Source organism: Littorina saxatilis, linkage group LG10 (assembly GCF_037325665.1).
Source record: "Littorina saxatilis isolate snail1 linkage group LG10, US_GU_Lsax_2.0, whole genome shotgun sequence".
Classification (NCBI taxonomy): Eukaryota; Metazoa; Mollusca; class Gastropoda; order Littorinimorpha; family Littorinidae; genus Littorina; species Littorina saxatilis.
Window position 1 is genome coordinate 47085853 of NC_090254.1, and position 7349 is coordinate 47093201.

Consider the following 7349-nt stretch of genomic DNA (forward strand, 5'->3'; position numbering starts at 1 on the left):
GTTACCACACCCAGACATGTGATAGTGAATCTTGCAAGGACTTTGCGATAAATACTGCCGTTACCACACCCAGACATGTGATAGTGAATCTTGCAAGGACTTTGCGATAAATACTGCCGTTACCTCACCCAGACATGTGATAGTGAATCTTGCAAGGACTTTGCGATAAATACTGCCATAACCACACCCAGACATGTGATAGTGAATCTTGCAAGGACTGTGCGATAAATACTGCTGTTACCACACCCAGACATGTGATAGTGAATCTTGCAAGGACTGTGCGATAAATACTGCTGTTACCACACCCAGACATGTGATAGTGAATCTTGCAAGGACTGTGCGATAAATACTGCTGTTACCACACCCAGACATGTGATAGTGAATCTTGCAAGGACTGTGCGATAAATACTGCTGTTACCACACCCAGACATGTGATAGTAAATCTTGCAAGGACTTTGCGATAAATACTGCCATAACCACACCCAGACATGTGATAGTGAATCTTGCAAGGACTTTGCGATAAATACTGCCGTTACCACCCCCCTACCTCACCATCCCCTCCAAAAGACAAATAAAGCATCCCAAAACAGATATCCAATGGTATCTCATTTGCGGACTTATACAACCATGCCCAGACGTGATAATGAATCTTGCGAGGACTTTGCGATGAATACTGCCATAACAACCCACTTAAACCCCCAAACAAAAAAAGAGAGCAAAAAATAAGCATCAAAGAGAGAGATCTAATGGTATCTCATTTGCGGACTTATACAGTGTTATACGACACTTGAGATTGACGAAGTTCTCAAATGTCGTATAGTTGTGTTCTTTTATTCTACGTGGCCCGTCTTCACAGCAGCAGACAACAACTCGTCAAATTGAGTTCGAGGATTTATTTAGCATTCCATACATACAACTGCGCATCGTAGCAGAACTCAAAGTAGAAGTCTCTTAACATACAAATCGCGCTGGCCTATATAGTAAATACTCAATCTCGAGAATATTCCAGACCGAACATGATACAACTAAAATTAGATGAACTGTCCACATAGACTAGAATAGTGACATTCTCCGAGCGAATGCCACGAACCCACGACTCAAAACAACTTGGCAAACAACTTGTTTTGACAGGACTAGAAAGTTCACCTGCATTCTCGTCCAAACAGAAATATTGTGTTTACAAAATATAATATCGGTACTTTCCCACAAAGTACAAATAAGTCAACTACATGCAACACACAAAACTGAACCAAAGTTCAGCAAACGGCAGCGTTTCCTAACATACAGCCCTACCCAGACAATTCATAATCAATCTGGAAAGGCCATTGCGAGAACAACTGCCATGCCATCACCCCCCCCCCCTCACCCTATCTTCAATAATAGAGGCCTTAATGCCATTGACAAAGATACCCAATGACAAAAAGGCCGTAACAAAATCCCTTGTTTCCGATTCCCGACCAACCCAATATTGTTGTCCTCCCGACACCAGAACTTATTTTGAGCCTTCGAACAATCTTTTTATTACAAAAGACAAATTTAGATTTTGCAGACTCGGCAAGGAAAGGTGCTCTTCTCTGACACACGCCTTACAAAATGACAAAAACAACAACTTCAATCAACACAAAAAAGGGGGAAAAAAGAAAATAACAGACGCGCCGACCCTCATTTTTTTCTGTGGCCTTGTAATCGGAAACACGCAAGTTGTGTGTGTTGGTCTATGTCTGCGAAGAGAAAGAAACTAGCCAGATGCTACCTAGCGGGTGTGTTCCTGACAGTATGACGGCGAATGTGGAAATCGGGCGTGAACCTTGGTCTGCCCCAGACACAATCTGGCGCCATACTAAGGTGAGCCAAGAAGAACAGTAGGGCCCCCATTTTAAGTACCCCACCCCCAATCAGACAGACAGACAGACAGCCAGACAGACAGACAGACAGACAGAGACAGAGACAGACAGAGACAGAGACAGACAGACAGACAGACAGACAGACAGACAGACAGAGACAGACAGACAGACAGACAGACAGACAGGGGAGAGAGATGCTGTCAGTGGGAAGTGTTTCAACATTACACTTTGCGGTTATTGGACAAGATCAAAATCTTGGCAGAATAAACTTTATAGCCGCCCCCCCCCCCCCCCCCCCCAACCCGGAACAAATGGATAAGGAAAGGACAACCCGGCGGCTACGTCTGCACTGAATTCTGCTAAGTATACGTTTAAGTAGGAGTATGTGTGTAGGGGAGGGAGGGGGAGGGGGGCGGTGGCTTGTCAGGGTCAGACATTTTAAAGGCGAAGATTATTGGGGGTCATCAGACTTTCTTAGAGTTTGAGGGATTTTTTGTACTTTACTTTCTGTGGGTAGTAGGAGATGGTGGCGGGGGGAGGGGGTGTACACAAACACGTTGCTTGCTTGGTTATTCTTCGTTCTCGCCATCTTGTTATGTGGTTGCAATCCCCCTTTGAGAGAGAGAGAGAGATAGAGAGAGAGAGATAGAGAGAGAGAGAGAGAGAGAGAGAGAGAGAGAGAGAGAAAGAGACAGCGACAGAGACAGAGACAGAGACAGAGACGGAGACGGAGAGACACAGAGGTAGATAGGTAAGCCTTGACCCAAAAGAGAAACGGAGAGAAGACGCGACTTGACAAAACTCGCTAGCCGCGGAAATGAATAAAGATCACAAAGTTAATGTCATTAAATCTTCAAAGATTACCATGTAAGCAAAGATCACGTGATGAGTCTCCTTGAAACCGACGAAAGGAAAATGGTGGCTGTTCTGTCTGGAGTCTCAGTTCCTGTGTTGTCTCACTCCTCCCCATGTCGAGCGTTCCACTCGATTCCATTACCACTCAACATCGGTTTGCACAAAGACAGACAGACAGACAGACAGACAGACAGACACAAAAATATATCACATACCACTTATTTTGCGACGATTAGATGTCTGCACTTTGGTGCTTAAGTTAGTTCCTGTTTTTTTTCTCTGTTCTTGTTTTTTCCCAAGATGGGGGGGGGGGGGGGGGGGTGCGGGTTGCGGTTGGATGGTGACGATAGTCGAGATGGTTCACATGAGAAGAAAATATTTGTTTTACTAAACAAGAATACCAAAATAAACAAGTCGCGTAAGGCGAAAATACACTATTTAGTCAAGTAGCTGTCGAACTCACAGAATGAAACTGAACGCAATGCCATTTTTCAGCAAGACCGTATACTCGTAGCATCGTCAGTCCACCGCTCATGGCAAAGGCAGTGAAATTGACAAGAAGAGCGGGGTAGTAGTTGCGCTTAGAAGGATAGCACGCTTTTCTGTACCTCTCTTTGTTTTAACTTTCTGAGCGTGTTTTTAATCCAAACATATCATATCTATATGTTTTTGGAATCAGGAACCGACAAGGAATAAGATGAAAGTGTTTTTAAATTGATTTCGACAATTTAATTTTGATAATAATTTTTATATATTTAATTTTCAGAGCTTGTTTTTAATCCGAATATAACATATTTATATGTTTTTGGAATCAGAAAATGATGGAGAATAAGATAAACGTAAATTTGGATCGTTTTATAAATTTTTATTTTTTTTTTACAATTTTCAGATTTTTAATGACCAAAGTCATTAATTAATTTTTAAGCCACCAAGCTGAAATGCAATACCGAAGTCCGGGCTTTGTCGAAGATTACTTGACCAAAATTTCAACCAATTTGGTTGAAAAATGAGGGCGTGACAGTGCCGCCTCAACTTTCACGAAAAGCCGAATATGACGTCATCAAAGACATTTATCCAAAAAATGAAAAAAACGTATGGGGATTTCATACCCAGGAACTCTCATGTCAAATTTCATAAAGATCGGTCCAGTAGTTTAGTCTGAATCGCTCTACACACACACACAGACACACACACACACGCACACACGCACATACACCACGACCCTCGTTTCGATTCCCCCTCGATGTTAAAATATTTAGTCAAAACTTGACTAAATAAAAAAAGTAACGGCCCTTTTCCTTAGATTTTGAGAGCAGTGTGTCCCAGTTTCGCTGAACGGTTTTCTGTGCAACCTGTTTCTTTTTAGTGAGGAACTTCATAAACTGTGCAAAGAAAATATTTTCACAAGTACCCTCATGAGAGCATTCATTCCTGTGTCATTTTAGCTGAACTTTCTATGGCAATAATGGCATTCTTTTTGGATCAAAGATTTCTTTTTCTAGGGTCACGTGACATCCGCTCAAATAAAGACACCCCCCCCCCTCCCAAAGTCGCCCTGAAAAAACCCGTAAGGTAAAAATATCGACCGAAATTCAAGAAAGGCACAACTTTAACATGCGACGTGAACGTCCAATCAATAATCTATCCAGATATTAGGTTAGCTGTCTTTCGCATACCTTGCGTTCTTTCAAAAGGTGACCCTGTTTTCTGTCAAGGATAATAATAATATAATATTATAGAATCTGTCAAAGACACAGCCCAGCTTTTACACTGACCTTGAAGGAAATATAGTTCCACGGATATATTTGACAGAAAAAGATATGGCGATACATTAATTCTGTGTCTCGACTGGTCATACAAAACTGGTACACCCCGCTTCACCTCCTTTTGTTTAGAATTAGTTTTACTTTTAAAATTGATAACCATAAACCATGAATTGATTCTTTTTTCGCGTGAATCTTTTCCTAATTTGTGTTTTTGTACGTGAAAAAAAAGGCTTCGGTTTCAATCCCGCGTTGCAGCGAGCGTCTGAACATTCAAACATATGAGACGGCTTCATTCTTCTTTGTTATTTGGTTACAAAACTATAGATACATTTTACATGTGTGTGTGTGTGTGTGTGTGTGTGTGTGTGTTTGTGTGTGTGTGTGTGTGTGTGTATGTGTGTGTGAGTGAGTGTGTTTGTGTGTGTGTTTGTGTGTATGTTTGTGTGTGTGTGTTTGTGTGTGTTGAGAGAGAGAGAGAGAGAGAGAGAGAGAGAGAGAGAGAGAGAGAGAGAGAGAGAGAGAGAGAGAGAGAGAGAGAGAGAGAGAAAGAGCGCTAGTGAGATAGACAGACAGACAGACAGACAGAGGAGGCAGTGATAAAAGAACAGACGAGCATTCACATAGACACGCCGACTGACTAAGACACACAGACAGACATTACGACAGATAGGGACAGACACACAGACAGACATTACGACAGATAGGGACAGAAATACGAAATAGCACACACGTGCAGACATTATCCACAATAAACCTTTCTTTACTGTCTGGCTCTGAGCAGCCTGTTGTAGCTGGCTTTGGAACATCTATGGCCACAGTCCCCCTCACCAAGCCATCAGAAGGAGAGGATTCGCTGGACAGCGTTAAGTAAGAACAGTGCCAGGCCCGGCAAATTGCCCGCACAAATGAGCCAGGGCTCGTAGCGACGCGGTGCACGTGTGACGCTTGCCAATCACCCAGGGTCTGTCCTGATTCGCAGCACCAAGACACGACTGCGATACTCTAAAACTTGAACACTTCTTCTCTTGCAACATTAAATGCTGAAGGCAGGGTTTTAAACACTTGTAAGCGTTCAAAAGCACCGCCTCCAGATGTTTTAGCGTAAGAACAAAAATAAAGGGCAACACTTTGTGCATGTATTGTAAGTTCCAGAGTCTCGTCTATATAAAAACAACAATCATTGGAACTTTAGAGGAGAGGAATGATTAGAAAACACACACACACACACACACATACACACACACACACACACACACACACACACACACACACACACAAACACACACACCTACACAATCACTTACACTTACACACACACACCCGCATGCACACACATACACACACACACACACACACACACACACACACACACACACACACACATGCACACACACACACACACACGAAAGCACGCACTCATATACAAACACACACAAAAGCAGGAGCGCACGAACACAATTACACACACACCCAGACGCACAGTCTCACACCGGCATCAACTGACACACCTAGGTTAATATGACTAGTCAAACTGACACACCTAGGTTAATATGACTGGTCAAACTGACACACCTAGGTTAATATGACTGGTCAAACTGACACACCTAGGTTAATATGACGAGTCAAACTGACACACCTAGGTTAATATGACTAGTCAAACTGACACACCTAGGTTAATATGACTAGTCAAACTGACACACCTAGGTTAATATGACGAGTCAAACTGACACACCTAGGTTAATATGACGAGTCAAACTGACACACCTAGGTTAATATGACGAGTCAAACTGACACACCTAGGTTAATATGACTAGTCAAAACACGTGTGCCGTTACGTGCTTGCTTGATTTTATGCATACGTGCGTTTGTGCGTGCGTGCGTGCGTTTGTGCGTGCGTGCGTGCGTTTGTGTTGCTGTGTGTGATCTCACAAACGGAAGAGAATGAAATACACCAAGTAAGTTCAGGTTGAAAACAAAACAAAAGAGAACAAGTCGCGTAAGGCGAAATTACTACATTTAGTCAATCTGTCGAACTCACGGACTGAAACTGAACGCACTGCATTTTTTTCTCACCAAGACAATGTAGCATCGTCAGTCCCTCGCACGATGAAAACGCAGTGACATTGACAAGGCAGTTTAGCGCTGTAGTGGTTCAGCTGAGCAGGATAGCACGCTTTTCTGTATCTCTATTCTTTTTCACTTTCTGAGCTTGTTTTTAATTCAAACACCATGTCTTTATGTTTTTGGAATCAGGAACCGACAAGGAATAAGATGAAATTGCTTTTAAATCGATTTCGGAAATTTAATTTTAATCATAATTTTTGTATGTTTAACTTTCAGAGCTTGTTTCTAATCCGAATATAACATATTTATATGTTTTTAGAATCAGAAAACAATGAAGAATAAGATGAAATTGTTTTTGGATCGTTTCATAAAAAAAAACGTATTTACGATTTTTAGATATTTAATGACCCAAGTCATCAATTAATTTTTAAGCCTCCAAGCTGAAATGCAATACGAAAGTCTGGCCTTTGTCGAAGATTACTTGGCCAAAATTTCAATCAATTTAATTGAAAAACAAGAGGCGAAGCCTTCAAGGCTCACGTAAGAAATCGACAAACAGTAACACAAACTCAATCACTCCGTCACACATACACACACACACACACACACAGTAAGCATAGGTGACACTGTGCAAGAAAGCGAGACACTAGATCTAGATCTGTCTGTCTGCATGTATCCTACTTACAGGGACACGACTGCCAACTAGTCTCGGCCCGCTCAAAATAACAATGACCGAGACTTTCAGTAATTCCTTCGCGTGACGTCTAACCCTCTTACGTCATAATGTGACGTCTTCAAATGACGAAATGTTAAAGTTTCT